This window comes from Erinaceus europaeus, chromosome 11 (assembly GCF_950295315.1).
Source record: "Erinaceus europaeus chromosome 11, mEriEur2.1, whole genome shotgun sequence".
Classification (NCBI taxonomy): domain Eukaryota; kingdom Metazoa; phylum Chordata; class Mammalia; order Eulipotyphla; family Erinaceidae; genus Erinaceus; species Erinaceus europaeus.
In genome coordinates, this window is record NC_080172.1 from 94,314,343 (window position 1) to 94,334,323 (window position 19,981).

A 19,981-nucleotide genomic window follows, 5' to 3' on the forward strand; every position below is an offset into this window, starting at 1 on the left:
TTTAACATTCTAGATGTGTTTGATGTGATCTGAGAGGTGGTGCAGTGAGTAAAGTGCTGGACTCTCAAACATTAGGTCTTGCATCTGATCCGTGGTAGCACTTGCACCAGAATGATGTCTCTTTCTCTCCTCCTACTTCTTTTATTAATAATTAAAATAAAATATTTTTGATAGCACTGGAGCATTGTTTAGTGTAAGGCTAATAATAAAATACTGAGGGGTCTCATAAGTATTTTACATGGTGCTTCATCAGTAATGAGATTCTCTCATCTGGGTCATGGGGATAGCTATTACTCTTGGACTTGTGTGAGCACCAGACATCATTATTAACACTACTTTACTTTGTTGATTCTTTTCTCAGTCAGTAGTAGTTTCCTTACATGCACATCCTGCTTAATACTCAGTTAGTACTCCTCTGGGGCTCCTGCTGATCTTCGTAGTTATCTGTGTTGCTCTCTTATGTCTGTAGTGCTTTATTTTATGAACTCTGGCCACTAGAGTTCACAATGAGTTTCTCTCCAGACTAGTCTCTGTCATTCCATAGTGGATACAAGAGTACATCTCTAAGCAGAATATAGAGACTCTGATTGAGGAATTTGGAATAAGGTATCTGCAATAAATTATTTTTATAAGCATCAAAACCTTGATTCTAAAGCACTCAGGATATTAATAAGTTATCTTAATGATTAGTCCTAGATAACTAAAGTCCTAAAATACTTTCGTGAGTCAAGTAGACCAAGAAGATGCTTTTTAAAGAAATGGTTGAATTTGACAAGTATTTGTTCTGCACTAGGAACTACTGTATAATTAGATATGTTTGAGGAAGATATGAATTAATATGCCAGTTCTGCTTCACAAATTTTGACCTCAGGTCTCAACTGTATATCCCCCTCAATATCTTTATCTTACCCAGATAGGCTTTATAGCATATCTCCTTATCACTATTAGAAGAACACAGAAATAATCTTCATCAGATCCACCTTACTTCACAGTTACTTTCTTTGTTTCATACACGTAGTCCTTTAATACAATTACATACTTTCCAGAAATGTGTGCATACTTAGAAATTACAAAATTAAATGAAATATAATTGTTGATTTGAACTGTTGTTGCTCTTTGCACATTCACACAATTGGGAGGTACATAGTTATTTTAATACAGAAGTCAGTTCTAACTTGGATGCTTCTAAGTGATGAATTTGGTGATTTAACTGTATATTTGATAATTCTTGCTGCATGTAAATCTCCTCTAATTGTGATATAAAACAAACATTTACCATTTTATAGTTTTTTTTGTCCAAGGTTTAATTATTATTATTCTTTCCACCCCCCACCAGTGCTTCTCCTCAAATCAACCATCCAATGGCACCGATTTTCATTTATACAAAGAGTGAGACAGAGAAGAAGAGGAAAAGAGAGAAACAGAGAGACAGAGAGATACCATCAGCACTACACCACTGCTAGTGAGGCTCCTCCCCCCCAAATAGGAAATAGGGACTTAAACCAGGGTCTTCACACATGATATTCAAACACTGAGGTGTCTTTTGTGCATTCTGTTGGGTACACCACCACCCAGCACCAGATTTAGTTCCTTATGTTACTTTTTTAAGTTTAATGGCTGGAATTTCATTGATCATGCAACTTATATTGAAGATAATTTTTACTGTCTTACACAACATACTGAACCTTTCCATGCTCCTTCTTATATTTTATTAGTTGAGGTCAACTCACCTTCAAAGTTTCATTTAGAAGTTGATTTTTCAAGTCGAAGCAAATCACTTGCTTTCAAAATACTTTGGCAAGAAAAACTTTTTTTTAAGAAAATGGAGAAACAAAGTGATTTGGTATGGAGAACAAAAATCATGAGAAAATCAGTTATCAGGTGTTACTTAAACTCCTATATGAAGATAAAATTCAGTGTTTGTACAGTGTGGGGAGGAACACCATTTAGAGAAATCCAAATTTGTACTCCAATTTCAAGTCTCTGCAATTGGAATATAGTAAAAAAAAAAATGTTGAGCCTTTAGCAAGTTATATAAATAAATCATGGGGAGAAAAATTTTGACTTTTGAAATGCATAGAACATGATGTATCTGTAGCATAGTGAACAGTGAAAGTCTATTTTCTCAGCCAGATATTTTAAAATAAGACCCTCACATAAGGGAATGTTGCAGAAATGTGTATTCCATATATATATGTAAAATAACACAGCAATGTGATAGTTTTTGAAAGTTTTGCTTTTTTTTTCTTTCCTTAAAATATTTTTCCATCAGTTTCCTTTATAAGCATTCCTTTTATTTCTGTTTTTCTTTCTTGGATGCCTCTTTTCTTTCCTTCATTGGCTCTTTTATTTCGAAATTTAGCTAAAAATTTCCCACATATATCTTCACTCACCTCTAGAAGTGCTTTTATAATCTACCTCCACTTACTACCTCTATAAGACAATACTCCTTGTGTTTCCATTCTTGATGTTAGGAGTTCCTTATTCAACCTTCTATTATTTTTCTACATATGTTTCATTTCCAGAGGAGTTTTACTTTCATATGATTGATGGAGTTATGTTATTATTTGGATATAAATTAATATATTCCTAAACTTTATCTCTATATCTGAAGGGTGGAGCTTCCATTAAATTTATTTGATAAGATTATCATGTGTAAATAAAAAAAGATTGAGGACCTAGGTGGGGGGTTAGAGTGTTGTGTGGAAAATTGAGAAATGTTACACATGTACAAATTACTGTATTTTACTGTCAACTATAAACCATTAATCCTTCCAGTAAAGAGAGATAGAAGGGAGTGGGGGAGACTGTCATATGGATTAATTTACTCAGTTTCACACAAAATTTGAAAATCGACCTGAAATAATAAGATAACTATAATAAAAGAAAGCTTCATTTCTATGTCACCCTAAAGAAATGATTTTACAAAGTTTTTTTCTCAAATATTTAGTTAGAACAATGTTAGGAGGAAGAAATCATTACAAAAATATGAATGCATTGTATAAGTGAAATACTCTGTGGCTACAGGATAGTCCTTACATAATATTTTAAGGAACACCAAGAATAACACACACACACACACTCACATACATGTGTGTTTCCAATGGAAACAACTTGTGGTATTCAGTAACATCACAGCAAACTTCCAAGGGGAATTGGGCCAAAGAACTATTACAAGTGATTAGCCTGAGAGATAAAAAGTGTAGCTAACATTTCTTACTTTTAAATTTAGAAATCAGAGAGGTTTACCATCAAGTTCATTTACTTCTTTAATCTTTCTCTTTTATAGCCATTGTGTGCTGACAGTTTATCATTTCTCCCATCCTTAGTCCTCGCTTGTACTAAGGCAGATGACTCTATCTTAATGTCTTTAAAATATAGGTCCTCAGAAACTATTGTTTCCCCAATATTTTTTAAAATTTATTTGTTTGGGGTAGTGATAGAAAGAAATTGAGAGACAATGGGAAGAGAGAGAGAGAGAGGCCTGAGACACTGTTTTCCTAGTTATAAAGCATCCCCACTGCAGATAAGAACTGACTGGGATCTGAACCCTCCATGCACATAGTAATGTGTGTACTCAACCAGGTGTGCCACCACCTGGATATATATATAATGTTTTTTTTAAAAATTAGGGCCAGGAAGCTGACTCATTGATAGAACACTCACATGTATGTACTGCAAGACTGTATGTCCTAGTACTTTCTTCCCAGCAATGCAGAAAACATAATGAAACATCCTTGAGCTCCTGTCTTTCTATTAACACACACACACACACACACACACACACACACACGCACACGCACACACACACAACCTCCATGCCTAGCCCTTCCTCTCATAATAAAAAATAAATAGCTAGATAAATATTAAAAGTAGTAAAATGAAATTCATTCTTCATCTTTATTTCCCCAATTGATTTTACCCTTACTTCTCTCCTTTTAAAAAGCTTGCTAATGGATTCTGGTAAGGGATTACCCTACTTAATTTCCCATACATTTTCAATACTATTATTTGAAGGATGTTTTAAAGATGTGAATAACACATATTTTACACTCATTTAAAGTATCTTTTCATTCACTTATTTTTAGCCTCCATGTGCAATGAAATCATATGCTGTTTATCTTTCTCAGTATGACTAATTTAACTAGCACAATCCCCTCTTAGTCCAGCCATATTGTCTCAAATGGCTGAACGTCACTATATTTTAGACATGAGTAGTATTTCTTCACATAATACCGTATCTTCTTTGTTCATTCATCCAACAATAGAAACAATCTAACAAAACAGTATCTGAGATTTGTAGAATATATTGGTTGTTGCCAGAAGTGAATTGATCATGGAATGGGTTAGCTTGGTAATAAGGATTAAATGTATGACGATGGAAAGAAGAACTGGGCTTTGGAAGTGATCATGACAAAGTATATATAGATGTTGAAGTATAATGCACATCTGAAATTTGTATAATGCTGCTAACCCATGTTTACTTCAGTAATATGTTCATCTCTCGGTAAATTGCTACAAGGAAATAGTTTGAGGAGAAGTCTAAACTTCTTATAACATGAAAGATTACTTGGGATCCCTAATGCACAGATTCTATTTATAATGTGTTTTAATTTTTGTCACTCAGCTGAGAACACTTATATACTGAAGAAGATTTTTAATAATATGATGCCTATATAACTTAGCCTTGAAAAGTAAAACTGCCAATAGTAGCTGTTTATCATCAAGGCTTTCTGCCATGGCAAAATTTGCTAACTGACCCCAAATAATACATAAAAAGAAAATAACGCTGAAGCCTCAGAGGTGACACAGCAGTTAAAAGGCTAGATTAAAAGTACGAAATACTGAGTTCAATCATCATATTTGTTTTCATCCTCCAATAAATATTTTTTAAAAAGAAGTAGCCTAGGGTGGGGTAGATAGCATAATGTTATGCAAAGAGACTCTTATACCTGAGGCTTCATAGTCCCAGGTTCTATCCCAGATGCAATCATAAATCAGAGCTAAACATAGCTCTGGTAAAAAAAATATGAGAGAGAGAGAGAAAGAGGGAGGGAGAGAGAGAGGGGGAGGGAGAAGGAGAGGGAAAAAAAAGAAATAGCCTAGAGTAGCATGGTGCTTTGGACTCCCATCAAACTGAACTTATACTGAACTTATACTTTGTATATTTTCTTATGAAACTGTTATAAATCTGAGCTTTATTATGATTATTTAAAAAATTAAGGCTATTAATAGGAAATAATAAGGGTTATGACAATTGAGATAGATTTTTATACATAGTTTACATAGATATTTTTGTATCACATATTCAAAAAATGTTAGTTTCCTTTATCTCCCCCTGCACCTGTGGCTTTGTTGGTGCTTGGTATCTGTGTGTTTCCAATACTTCCTGCGGATGCTTTCTATCTTTTATTTTTTCAGATAGGAGGTAAGAGTCAGAGAGAGAGAGAGATAGAGAGGGAGGAAGAGATAGAGACAAGGAGAGACACCACTGCTCCTTTCTTCTACTCCTGAGTTTCCCCAATAAATGTTCCTCTAGAGTGGAAAGAGCCTGAACCTGAGTGTTCATGCATAGTAAAGTATGTGCTCTGCTAGTTAAGCTTTATCTCAACACTCTTATTTTTATTCTAATTATTAATTCATAATAAAATTAATTAAAGAGTAAATAATAATGATGATGGTGATGTTCAATGTAATGGAAAATAATTGGAATAACAGTTGCCAACTAGTGTTAGAGGAAGTCTGAGAAAGAAGTCTATAACTGGAAAAAGAGGTATATTGGATCTCTCTCTGTCTTTCCCTCTACCTCTCTCTCTGTATGTGGATATGTTCTGTATTACTAGCACAAATGGCAGTGGTAGCAATAGTTGAAATGGAAGTAATCAATGAAATTAACTAAAGCATGAATAGATTAAAGTATCTAAAGATTACCACTAACTGAAAATTAACTTTTAAGTACCAGGCATTGTGCAAAACTACTTTGCATATAATTATAGAGGAAAATAAACCATAGCAGATTTAAAATAAATACAAATATCAATGATATTTAAGAGAAGAAAAGAGATACAGGTAACCATACAGAAAATTAGTGATTTGGAAAAGGTAGAAGTAACCATATCATCCAATCTTGAAAAGAAGATCACCCTGAATAACAGAAAGGACATTAAGATTCAAGAGGCCCAGAGAGTCCCAAACAGAATCAACCCAGAACTGAAGACACCAAGACACATCATAGTAACAATGGGAAGAAGTAAGGATAAAAAAAGAATCCTAAAGTTTGCAAGAGAAAAACAAAAAGTCACATACAGGGGAAAACCCATAAGACTATCAGCAGACTTCTCCAATCAAACTCTAAAAGCCAGAAGAGATTGGCAAGATATCCATGGAGCCCTGAATGAAAAAGGGTTTCAACCAACAATAATATATCCTGCTAGACTTTCATTCAAACACGATGGAGGGATCAAAACCTTCTTAGACAAACAACAGTTAAAGGAAGCAACCATCACCAAAACAGCCCTGAAAGAGGTTCTAAAAGACCTCTTATAAACAAGAACTTCACTATAATACTTGCAATACATCAGAGCATATAAAAATTTTTTGAACAATGGCACTACAATACATTAAATCCATAATATCAATAAATGTGAATGGCTTAAACTCACCCATCAAAAGACACAGAGTGGGAGGATGGATCAGAAAACATAACCCAACCATATGCTGCTTGCAAGAAACCCATCTGACACAACAAGATAAACACAGACTTAAAGTAAAAGGATGGAAAACTACCATACAGGCTAATGGACCACAAAAAAAAGCTGGAACAGTCATTCTCATCTGTGACACAATAGATTTTAGATTAAATAAAGTAATAATAGATAGGCAAGGACATTACATAATGATTAGAGGATCAGTCAGCCAAGGAGACTTAACAATTATTAACATCTATGCACCCAATAGGGACCATCTAAATACGTTAAACACTTACTGAAAGAATTTCAAAAATACATCAACAGTAATACAATAATAGTGGGAGACTTCAATACCCCACTCTCACACTTAGACAGATCAACAAAGCAGAGAACCAACAAAGATACAAGAGAATTGAATGAAGAGATTGACAGACTAGACCTCTTGGACATTTTCAGAGTCCTTCACCCCAAAAAACTGGAATACACCTTCTTTTCAAATCCACATAACACATAGTCAAGTATAGACCACATGTTAGGCCACAAAGACAGCATCAATAAATTCAAGAGCATTGAAATCATCCCAAGTATCTTCTCAGACCACAGTGGAGTAAAACTAACATTTAACAACAAAGAAAATTATTAAAAGACACAGAATTTGGAAACTAAACAACATACTCCTGAACAACCATTGGGTCAGAGAGTCACTCAAGCAAGAAATTCAAATGTTCCTGGAAACAAATGAAAATTAAGACACAACCTATCAAAATATTTGGGACACAGCTAAAGCAGTATTGAGAGGGAAACTCATAGCCATACAATCTCATATTAAACAACAAGAAAAAGCTCAAATAAATGACCTTATTGCACACCTCAAGAACTTAGAGGAAAAGGAACAAAGGAACCATATAGCAACCAGGGGGACAGAAATCACTAAAATTAGAGCAGAAATAAACAACATCGAAAATAAAAGAACCATACAAAAGATCAATGAAGCCAAATGTTGGTTGTTTGAAAGATTAAACAAAATTGACAAACCACTAGCCAGACTCACCAAACAAAAAAGGGAGGAGACTCAAATTCATAGAATTGTAAACGATGGAGGAGATATCACAAGTGACACCACATAAATCCAGAAAATTATGCAAAACTTCTATGAAGAACTATACGCCACCAAGCTAGAGAATCTGGAAGAAATGGAACAATTCCTAGAAACATATGCCCTTCCAAAACTAAACCAAGAACTACAAAACCTAAATACACCAGAGACAAATAAATTTAAACTGTTATTAAGAATCTCACCAACAACAAAAGTCCTGGACCAGATGACTTCACAAATATATTCTACAAAACTATCAGGAAACAGTTAGTACCCATACTTCTAAAGCTTTTCTATAAGATTGAAGAAACAGGAATACTCCCTTCCACCTTCTATGAAGCCAACATCACCCTGATACCAAAAGCAGAGAGGGACACAACAAAAAAGGAAAACTACAGACCAGTATCTCTGATGAACATAGATGCCAAAATATTAAACAAGATCTTGGCCAACTGGATACAACAGCATATCAAAAAGATCGTTCATCACAACCAAGTGGGATTCATCCCAGGAAAGCAAGGCTGGTTCAACATCCGTAAGTCAATCAATGTCATTCACCACATCAATAAGAGGAAAGTCAAAAACCACATGATTATCTCAATAGATGCAGAGAAAGCCTTTGACAAAATTCAACACCCATTCATGCTCAAAATTCTACAAAAAATGGGAATAGATGGGAAATTCCTCAAGATAGTGGAATCCATACAGAGCAAACCTCCAGCCAACATCATACTTTCTTTTCAGCCACCAGGTTCCAGATGCCATCAGGATGCCGGCCAGGCTTCCCTGGACTGAAGACCCCACAAATGCATCCTGGAGCTCAGCTTCCCCAGAGACTCACCCTGCTATGGAAAGAGAGAGGCAGACTGGGAGTATGGATCGACCAGTCAACGCCCATGTTCAGATGGGAAGCAGTTACAGAAGCCAGACCTTCCACCTTCTGCAACCCACAAGACCCTGGGTCCATGCTCCCACAGGGATAGAGAATGGGAAAGCTATCAGGGGAGGGGATAGGGTATGGAGATTGGGTGGTGGGAATTGTGTGGAGTTGTACCCCTCCTATCCTATGTTTTTGTTAATTTATCCTTTCTTAAATAAAAAATAAATTTAAAAAAGAAGAAAAGATCAGTGGTAATAGATGTTGAAGTATTACTTAATGAAGGAAAAGATCAAATGGTAGTTAAAAGGTTTCAATGCTATCTTTGAGAACTATCACTATTTCCCTGAATACTTCTAGTTCTCTAATTTCTATATTTTAGTTATGAGTATATATATTTTCTTTAGCCAAAGTATTTAATGTTTCCTATGTGTAATATAGAATTCTGACACTGAGTTTAATTTGTTTAAGCAACTCTAAAACCATATTAGTATGTATAATTTTAAATACCTAAGTTGCCTACAACCTTGGGCCAGATAGATCAAAATCATTTGGACCTATTTTTTCTAAGAAACTGTACTAGTATATATTCTTATACAGCATAAAACATAGACGTCAAATATATTATGGTAAGTTCTAACCAAGATACCAAAAAACTTAGTTATAATAATAATTAACTGTTGCTATTTTTAAATTTTATATTGGTGGAGTAGTGATGTACAGTCAACAGTAAATACAGTTGCTGGTACATGTGTAAAATTTCTGTCATGCTGCAACGTGGAGAGAGAGAGAGAGATCCAGAGTGGGGAGGGAACACAATTCTTTATTTGCACGGGCACCTCAGAGTTGGGTGAGTGTGTAGTAGTTCAGGCCATGTGGAGCTAGCAAAAATGGCCGCCTAACGCTGCACCCTTCTCTGCATCTAATCACCGAAGTGAAAAGCAGACAAGAGAGCGAGGGGCAGAAGAAGAAGGGCTTTATAGGGTAAAAACTGGGAGTGACAAACCAGGACAGGATTAGTTGGGAAAGGCACTCCGAGAATGTCCCAACTCTCGCAGGAAACTGGCAATAGCCTGAGGGGTCATCGTGGCAGATGTGACTGCATCTGCACAATTTCCCAGCAATTTCTCAGTTTTCTGCAAAACATAGTAAACCCCTCCATCTATGTCCTCCTCCTCCATCCTATATCAGAAACTGAACCCCCTTACCACTCCCCTAGATTCCTTTACTTTGTTGCAATATGCCAAACCCAGTACAAGTTCTGCATTGTGGTTTTATTCTGTTCTTATTTATCAACTTCTCTCTGTGAGTGAAATCATCCTATATTCATCCTTCTTTTCCTGGCTTATCTCACTTAACATGATTCCTTCAAGTTCCATCCAAGATGAGGCAAAGAAGGTGAATTCATAATTTTTAATAGCTGAGTAGTAATTCCATTGTGTATAAATACCACAACTTTCTCAGCCATTAATCTGTTGTTAGATACCTGGGTTGATTCTAGGTTTTGGCTAATGCAAATCATGCTGCTATGAACATAGATATACACAAATATTTTTGGATGGGTGTGTTTGGTTCCTTAGGATATATCCCCAGGAGAGAAATTGCAGAGTCATAGGGTAGATCCATTTCTAGCCTTATGAGAGTTCTGTAGACTGCTCTCCACAGGGGTAGGACCAATTTACATTCCCACCAGCAGTGCAGGAGGGTTCCTTTGACCCCATAACCTCTCCAGCACTCCTTGTTACTATCCTTTCTGATGTATGTATTATATATCTCATTGTTGTCCATATTTGCATTTCTGTGACAATTAATAATGACTTGGAGCATTTTTTCATATGTCTGTTAGCCCTTTGAATTTCTTCTTTGTTGAATATTCTGTTTATATACAGTCTCCAATTTTCAATGGGGTGGTTTAATGTTTTTTGTTGCTGAGTTTGGTGAGATCTTTATATATTGTGGTTATTAGCCTTTTGTCTGATATATGGCATGTAATGATTTTCTCCCATTCTGTAAAGAGTCTCTTTATTTGGGTAGTGGTTTCTTTTGCTATGGAGAAGCTTTTTAATCTGATGTAGTCCCATTGGTTTATTTTTGTTTTAGTCTTTCTTGCAACTATATTTCTATTATTGAAGATGCCTGTGAAATTTAGATGAAAACTGATTTTTCTAGTATTTTCTTCTAAATATTTGTTAACTTCGGATTTAACATCCAAATCTTTGACCCATTCAGAGTTTGCTTTTGTGTGTGGTAAAATGTAGTGGTTCAGGTTCATTTTTCTATACATTTCAACCTGGTTTTCCCAACACCATTTGTTGAAGCTACTCTCCTTTCTCTATTTAGTAGTTTGGAGCCCCTTGTCAAAAATTAGATGTCCATAGGTGTGGGGGCTTATTTCTGTGCTCTTAAGTCTATTCCACTGGCTACTGTGTCTATCTTTGTTCCAGTTTCTATTACAGTAGTACTGTAACATAGTTTGATGTCTGGAAGTGAACATGACAAAGTTTTGTTGTTAGTGGTGGTGGTTTGTTTGTTTTCAAGACTGTTTTGGTGATTCTAGATATTTCCTGATTCCAGACAAACTTTTGTAAGTTTTGTTCTATTCTCTTTAAGAAATGGTGGGCACCTCATCACCTGGATCTCTAGTCAGGAAATCCTTGGATTCCTCCCATAAATCAGTGGGCCTAGACCTCTATATATTCTTCTCTCCACCATCAGTGGTCACTTACATCAGGAATGTCAGTATAAGCTCTTATGGGCTTTTTCAGAACTGCATCCTCACTTTAAACTAGCAATGGTAAGAATTGTCCCACTCTCTGGAGGGAGGCTGGGTTAGACTACTCTGCCACTCAAGGAAAGTTAGTCCTGAAAATAGTGCAGCCTAGAATGTTCCCAGCTGTGACCATGTGTTGATATGCTTCTAAAAACCCCTTCTGTTTCATTAGTTTAATCCCCCCTGCCTAACACTATTCTATTTACATAACACTGTATTCTATTTACATAACCTCTGTTAACAAGCACCACCTTCTCTCCAGGGCATTGGTGGTTTAGTGGTAGAATTCTCACCTGCTCCACCCCCTCTCCTTGTCATACCCTGATTTTCACCAGTCACTTTTCTCTCCACCCTCTCTGCATCACATCCTGTTCCCACCCTACTGGGCTAGTATATTTATAAGGACAAGACTGTAGTTTTCAGTTTAGCTTAGCTTGGCTTAGATTGTGCTGCGTCCTGCATGAATAAAGAGATACTGAGTACAGCTCAACCATGAGTCCCTGGTCGTCTGTTACCCGCCCATGAAGCCAGCCCAGCAAAAACAACAACCATGGACTGTGAACAGACTGACAGACACTCAAAGGCTATACATGCCACTGTGCTAAATATGAAGAAATAGCTGCTCTGGGTCAGATAGGTGAGGTAAAAATTTAATTGTATTTATATATTTTCTTCAAGTTTGGGAGCTACTCTCTGCCCTGCTCCAGTTTTCTAGTTCTATTCTCAACTCTGACACTGTCTTCCCAGACATTTTTTTATTTATTTAATAATTTCAACAAGACTGTAGGATAATAGGGATACAATACTATACAGTTCCCATAACCAAAGTTCTGTATCCTATCCTTCCATTGGATGCTTTCCTATTCTTTATCCCTCTGGAAATATGAACCAGGATCATTATGGGGAGCAGAAGGTTGAAGGTCTGGCTTCTGTAATTGCTTATCAGCTGTACATCATGTGCTTTGGCAGGTCAATCCACAGTCTCAGCCTGTTTCTATCTTTTCCTATGGGGGCAGGGCTCTGGAGATGTACGGTTACAGGACACAATAGTGAGGTCATCTGTCTGGATTTCTTCTTCTGACTTAGTGTTTTCATAAAAGAATACCACTGACTTTTTCATGTTAACCTTTTAGCCTGAGGAATTACTATATTGTCTGATAATTTCCAGGAGCTTACTTCTTGATTCTTTAGTTTTTTGCATAAGAAACCTTTTCTATTCTCTTTAAAATCTGTATTTCTCCCAGTCTTGGAATCTCTGAGGCTTTGTTCATATTTCTTGATGTTTCTTTTTAATTTTTTTATTTATTTACAAAATTGTAAGAAAACAAGTAGCATAATTCCATATGGTTCCCATCACTAGAGTTCTGTATCCCCATACTCTCCATTTGAAGCTCAGTGCTTCTCCCAAGGTCACAATATGCACTGATTCTATAACTATCTATCTATATTCACCCCTCTCTCTCTCTCTCTCTCTCTCTCTCTCTCTCTCTATATATATATATATATATATATATATATATCCCAATTTTTTCAATGGTCCTGCCTTTACTTCCTTTCTATCACACACCTATACATTTTACTACTTCCATGTATCTTTTCTTTTTTTCTTCTTTTCTCTCAGATAAGAGAAACAGTCCCTGAATTTCACTGGTGTTTTCTAGATTTGCTTTCTTTTCATTGAAGGTATATAAACAAGACTCCTAGTGACAAATATATCAGGTCCTGATGGAATAGGGGTTCATAGCCATCAGGCTTACTGCCCCTATCATTTACCCCTCTGGGAGTATGGACCAAAGTTCTTTTTGAGGTACTGAAAGGGGGAGTTCTGGATTCTGTGATTTCTTTTCTGTTGCACATGGGAATTGGCAGGTTATTCCATACTTCTAGCCTGTTTCTATCTTTCCCTAGTGGGGTCTGGCCCTGGAAAAGTGAGATTCCGGAAAGCATTGGTGAGCTCATCTGTCCAGGAAAGTTGGGATAAAATCATAGCAGCAACTGAAACTTTGTGGCTGAAAGGCAGTAAGATTGAAAGCAAAACAAAATGTTTACTAGACAGGAACCATAAAGTAGGTACAGAGTAGATGAAAGTAGGAACCTTAGGGTGGAGGGCAGCTAGGAAAAGTCTATTTTAAGTATGTTTCTAGGAGCCTATGTCTTAGTAATCTTTGCTTGTGCTTGATAGCTAACATGGGGATGGAATAGAAATATTGTCTGGGAAGATGCTGTCAGAGTTGATAATAGAATTAGGAAGCAGGGTTAAAGAAGAGAGTAGCCCAAAAACTTAAAATATATCAATACAACTAACTGCACCAAATTGATTTAGTGTGGGACTATATGTAAGCTTGATAGAGCTTAGGGAAAACTCCCCCCATCCTTGGAAGGAGATCTGGGAAGACACCCCCTTGTTAGTCTCTCTCACTGAGATGAGCAAAGGGGAAAACAGTCTCTCAGACTCAGTTTCCCTTTTCAGACTCTCAAGCCCACAGAGATCTCACCGCCTCTCCCTACTAACTGTAGGACACATGGCTGCCTGCCTTAAAGTTCATTCAAAGTTGACATAGTCACCCAGAGTTCACACAATTACCTCACTTTTGACCACTAGAGAAAGCATACTCCATCAAACACCTCCCTGACATCAGTCAGTGAAACTCCAAACTTTATTTCCTTATAGCTTTGATAACTATCATGCTCTGTTTATCTTCTCTCTATATCACCCTGCTGGTTTAACCAATATGTTTCTCTCAAATACTTTTGGATAATTAAGTTGCTTGCATCATGGAGAATAATTGTCTTGACCTTTATGTATCTCATCAATTCCTGTCATACCAGCTCCTACCATAGGGGCAAGCTGACCTTTAAAAAACCTGTAATTTCTGACATATTTGAAAAATGTTCTTTGTTTGGTTCTCTATTTAAACCCATGTCCATCTGTCAATAAATGAGAGTGTTCCAATTCTCCCTGGTGTCTCTTGCCTATATCGTGTCATCTCTTGAACGAGCGAGGGAGAACCGGTCATTTACCTTCCTGGCTGAGAGCTAACCCACATGAGCTCCAGCAATTTAGCCCAGGGCCCATATCTATTCATACTTTGCATGGAAGCTTATACAGCCTCTAAGTCCTTGCCAAACAGAGCTGTCAGTCACAACCCATGATCACAACTGAGAACATTCCAGGCTACACTCGCTTCAGAACCAGTCTTCTTGGAGTGGCAGAATGGAATAACCCAGGCTCACTTCAGCGAGTGGGGCAGCTCTACCATTGCTCTACCATAGTTCATAGTGAGGGTAAGGTTCTGAAGAGGCCACAAAAGGGCTTATGATGTCCCTAATGGATGTGACCAGTGATGGTGGAGATAAAGATTTATTAGACGTCTAGGCCCGTAGTATCCATGGAAGAATCCAAGGATTCCCTGCTTAGGAATCTGGGGGATGGGGTGGCCTGATAGTGGCCAAAAAGTTCACCATTAAGTTAACCAGTCTCTTTTCCTTATATAGCTTTTGTAGTCCTTTCTTCATTGATGAGCTTAGACTTTCTTTCAATTGTTGAAATGTTGAGTGGCATTTGTGATATCCAAAGTGCTCTTAGGTTTATAGAATCTGGACTCAAGTTAGGGAGCAAATAGACCTAGGGTTTTAGTGAGGTCATTGTTTTTAATTAATTAATTAACTAATTAATTAATTAATTTACTATTGGATAGAGATAGAAATTGAGAGGAAGGGGGAGATAGAAAGACACCTCCAGTCATGCTTCACCCACTCATGAAACTTTTACCCTGCAGGCGGGGACCAGATGCTTGAACCTGGGTCTTTGGGGACTGCAGAGTGTGCACTTAACCAGGTGCATTACTGCCTGGCTCCTTAGTGAGGTCCTTGTTAGCCTCCTTTTTTTTCTGTATTTACTCCTTTGATGATTTTAATAAAGGTTGTCCAGGGGCTGGGTGATACCACACCTGGATAAACACACTTGTTACAATACACAAGGATCTGGGTTTGAAACTGCTGGGAAATTGTGCCGATGCAGTCACATCTGCCATGTTGTCCCCTCAGGCTACTGCTAGTTCCCGTGAGAGTTGGGACATTCTCGGAGTGCCTGTTCAGCCATGTTGTGCCCTCAAGGCATTGTCTATATCCCCACGATATTTGGAGTGCTTTGATTACTCCTCCCCCCTCCCATTCTCACGAGAGTTATTATCCTATCCTGGAGTGCTATGGTTACTCCTCCCCCTTCCCATTCTTGCGAAAGCTACTCCTATAAAAGCCCTTCTTCTTCTGCACCTCGCTCTCTTGCCAGCGCTTCACTCGGGTGTTCAGACGCAGGAAAGGTTACTGCATGAGGTGGCCATTTTCACTCCCTCCACGTGGCCCAACCTGCCTCTCTAGCACCCAACTCTGAGGTGCCAGCACAAATAAAGATTTGTGTTTCCTCTTCTCTCCAGACCCCCTCTCTCTCTTCTCCACAGACCATGCACAACAACATGAAACTCCAGGAGAAAATATTTGTGTATGGTGGTAAAGCAGTGCTATAGATGTCTCTCTGTCTCTCTTCCTCTAAATCTTCCCATTCTCTCTCAATTTCTGGCTGTCTCTCTCCAATAAATAAATAAATAAAGTTAGTCATTTTTTTAAAAAAACAATAGTCATAGAGACAATAATTGTAGTTTTTACCAGTATATCTCTTGGCCAGTTGAAGTATTATAAGACAGTAAAATTGACTATAGTGAGTGATAATAAAGAAGTATGCACAAAAAGTGTCTGTAGACTACTTTAAAAGAAGATTGTGAAATTTAGGAGAGAGAACACTAGATTGAATGGATATATTTGAGAGCTAATTATTAATATTAGAAAAGGAAAATTGAAAATATAAAATCTGAAGAAATGTGCATCTTAATGTACTTGGAATAATTTTTATTATATGAAGGACAGGCATTGTACCCATGTGTCAACAACTGTACTATAAACTATTATTTATTATTTTGGATAGAGACAGAGAGAAATTGAGAAGGAAATGGGAGATAGAGAGTGGAGAGATGTTGAGACATTTATAGCCCTGCTTCACCACTCTTGAAGCTTTCTCCCTATAGGTGGGTCCAGAGCTTTGAATTCAGGTTTTTGTGTACTGTAATGTGTGTAATGTAAGGTTTGCCAATGCCTGGTTAGGCACACTGCCCCACATAAAAACATTTTAAAGGAACAGAATTTTATGCTGTGCAAACAAATGTTTTGAGATTACCTATATAAAACTTCAAGGTTCCTGGAATGAAGCTAATACTTGGAATATGTTAATAATTAATTTGAAGGAAATAGACAATTAATATTTGTTCAATTATAGTGCTTTAATTTATAACATGTAATTATTCCTAACTATTAATGTTAAAATTTACTTTTATGACTTATGGCAAATATATGTTATAACTTTTGGCTTTGTTAGAAGTAAAGTTTAATTAACAGTTATTTGGATGTGTACTGTATACTTATCGTACTGATAAATAAAATAGGTTTACTCCATGGATTCATCATATTTCATGTAGTGAAAGGATATGAAGTTGATTTATCAACTTATTCAGAGTCTGGAGAGGGGTAATTGTAGATGATTTGATAATTGTTTGTTCCAGCCTAACCGTCAATATAGTTGCATTTGTCTTTTCCATATGACAGATGTATTTGTGTTTGTACACCATAATTTTATATCACCACAAGACTGCAGAAAGATATACTATTCATCATGAGTCCAGGAATTATTAAAGTCAACAAATGTATTGTTTATACAAATGACTGAAATCCAAACAAAAATTTTGCATAATTCTGATGAGATTACTCAAGTAATTTCAATTTGCTTTTTTTTTTTTTTACCAGAGCACATGGAAAGTTTATCCCTGTAGGATAATTGTAGACAACTTATACAAAACAATCTATTTATTGTGTTTTATTTTTTTCATAAACCATTAATCCCCCAATAAAAAAGAAAAAGAAAAAATTTGCATTGTTTTAATAGTTAAATATTTCCTTGTTTAACCAACAAAATAAAGTAAGCCCACAATCCAAAAATGACTCTACTCTTTTGTTAAAACATATTATAGTTTTTCAGAAGTCCAACACTTCATAATTAATGATGTTCACTTAAAAGAATGACTTTCTGAATAACTAAATAAGTGCAGTCTTATGAAGAGAAAACAACTATTTATTAAAACATAAGAAAGAGTCTATAACTTTTAGAAAGAAAATAAGTCCTGGAAGCATGTCTAAGAAATTTAATCTCTATGTTAATATTTGGGAGCCATTTTAACAAGAAAATTCAGACTGTCTACTTTATTTTATGCTACATTTAAAATAAGAGGAATTGTAAAAAGCTTCTCCACCTTGAGCATTCATGACCTCCTTTAAAGGTCCCTTAGTGTGAATTCCCAAGCATGTGAAGTATGTGATAGGGTGTGCTTGATGTAAATGGCTCTGGCATTCATTTCCAAGCTATAGCTACATTTTCCACTGACAGAAAATTTCTTATCTAAGGTTGAGTCAGTTCACCTATTTAAGTGTTAGTGATAATGAGATCAAGGTCAAAGGAGGGACCTGATGGAAAGAAACTTTGAAGCTAAACAAAGCCAGATTTTACTAGCTATATCACTGCATATAATTCACACTCATGTTCCTTAGGCCTTTAAAAAAAAAAATATATATATATATATATAAAATTGGAGAGTTGGGCTAGTAAAATAGCTCATTGGAACAGTGTGATGTTTTACCATGTGTATAACCCAGACTTGAGCCTGGACATGACAATACAGAGAAGCTTTGATGCTGTGTTTTTTTTCTCTCTGTCTCCCTGCCTCTGTCTCTATCTGGAAAAAAATTCATCCCAGAATGGGTGAAGCTACAGGGAAGACCACAAAAATAGATAAAACAGTAGAGTAGCATCTGTCTTTTTGTGTCTTTGGGGAAAACAATGGAAATTCCAGCAATCCATTATACACTTAGTTCAAGTTATGATACATAATGTTGTATAATCATAGCATTAGTCATTTTTTAAATTAGAAAACCACTCAGGATGTACATGTTGTATGCCTTTGAACACTCATGAAAAGTACCACAATATGAGAAAAATCATAGTTCTGAGAATGTATAGAAATGTATTCACCTTAGGTTTTTGAGCCCACCAAATATTTCAGCTGTTTCAACAAATGTTCCATATCCCTTTGACTGGAAATTGTAGTAATTTTTTTTGCTATCTTAGTGATAGAATAAATTATGAGAATCAGGTAAAATAACAGTTTTATTCATGAGTGCTCCATAAATTCAGTTCTGTAATGAATAACTGAGTGAACAAATAAATAAACTGAAACTATGGAGCACTCAGAAGTAAAGTTTGAGTCAAGAAACTAAATTTACTTCCTGCTAACACTAATTTTCTGCATGACTTTAAGAAATGTTTAAAGTTCTCTGATCATCAACTTCTCAGTGTTTGAAATATAGGTGGTTTATATGTTTTATTAACCATGATCTTGCTCAATTTCTAGAGGACTGAAATTAAAATGGAAAAGGAAATTGACTTAAGTGTCCATTTTTAGATAAGTGTTACTGCCTGAAGCTTTAGGATTCCATCCTCCTGTTTCTCTCTCTTTGTAAATCTAAGACCAAAAATAAAAAATATATAGAGAGATAGAAGATAGGTGGGTGAAGGAGACAGACAGACACACACACACAGAGAGAGAGAGAGAGAGAGAGAGAAAAGAAAGTGAGAGGGAGCAAGAGGGAGAGAGAAAAAGAGAGAGAGAGAAGGAAAGAGAGAGGGAGGGACTATAGTACTGAAGCACCCTTCAGTGCAGTGCAGGCTGGACTCAAACCTGAGCTGTGCATAGGACAAAGCAACACACTATCCAAATGAGTTATTTTGCAGGCCTTCTATAAGACTTATGAAAAATTTCCCAATTATATATTATTTGACCAGTGGGAAAATGCACAGTACATTAGGACAATCTACAGTTAAAATAAACACACCTGAAAGAAGTGATTCCAGTCATTTTCTATTGGGTTGTGTCGTGGGGAGAGAGAAGAGATGAGGAACAGGATCGTGGTGGAGTGGAAATGCAAATCTTTATTCATGTGGAAGCCTCAGAGTTGGGTATGAGCATAGCAGTTTAGGCCATGTGGAGCTAGCAAAATGGCCACCTCCCACTATGTCCACCATCCCTTCTCCAGGTCTTCTCCGGGTCAGGACCTGGAAGAGAAAAGGGGGAAGGAGAGGGGGAAAGAGAGGGGAAGAGAGGAGAAAGTGTAAACAGGAGCGACTTTTATAGGAGAATTCTGGAAGTGGCAAGTCCGGACAGGATTGGCTAGGAAAGGGGGTGGGGAGAGGCAAAAGGAGTGCCTGGAAGGTGGAAGCATCCTTAGCAAATGTTGCAATGGTTTTAACTGAATAAGCAATACCCTGAGGGCATAATGTGGTGGGAATCTGTAAATAAAACTTGCATGGAAATATAGTGGTTTGTGGGCCCTGCCAATGTTCGACCACATCTGCACAATTTCCCAACAATTTTCCAGAGAAGAAAGAGTTA

General features: G+C 36.6%; 1 protein-coding gene across 1 annotated transcript in view; it reads left to right on the plus strand.

Annotated features, from left to right (window-relative positions):
* Positions 1 to 19,981, plus strand: part of TNNI3K (TNNI3 interacting kinase) — a 428,191-nt gene that overhangs the window by 139,653 nt on the left and 268,557 nt on the right.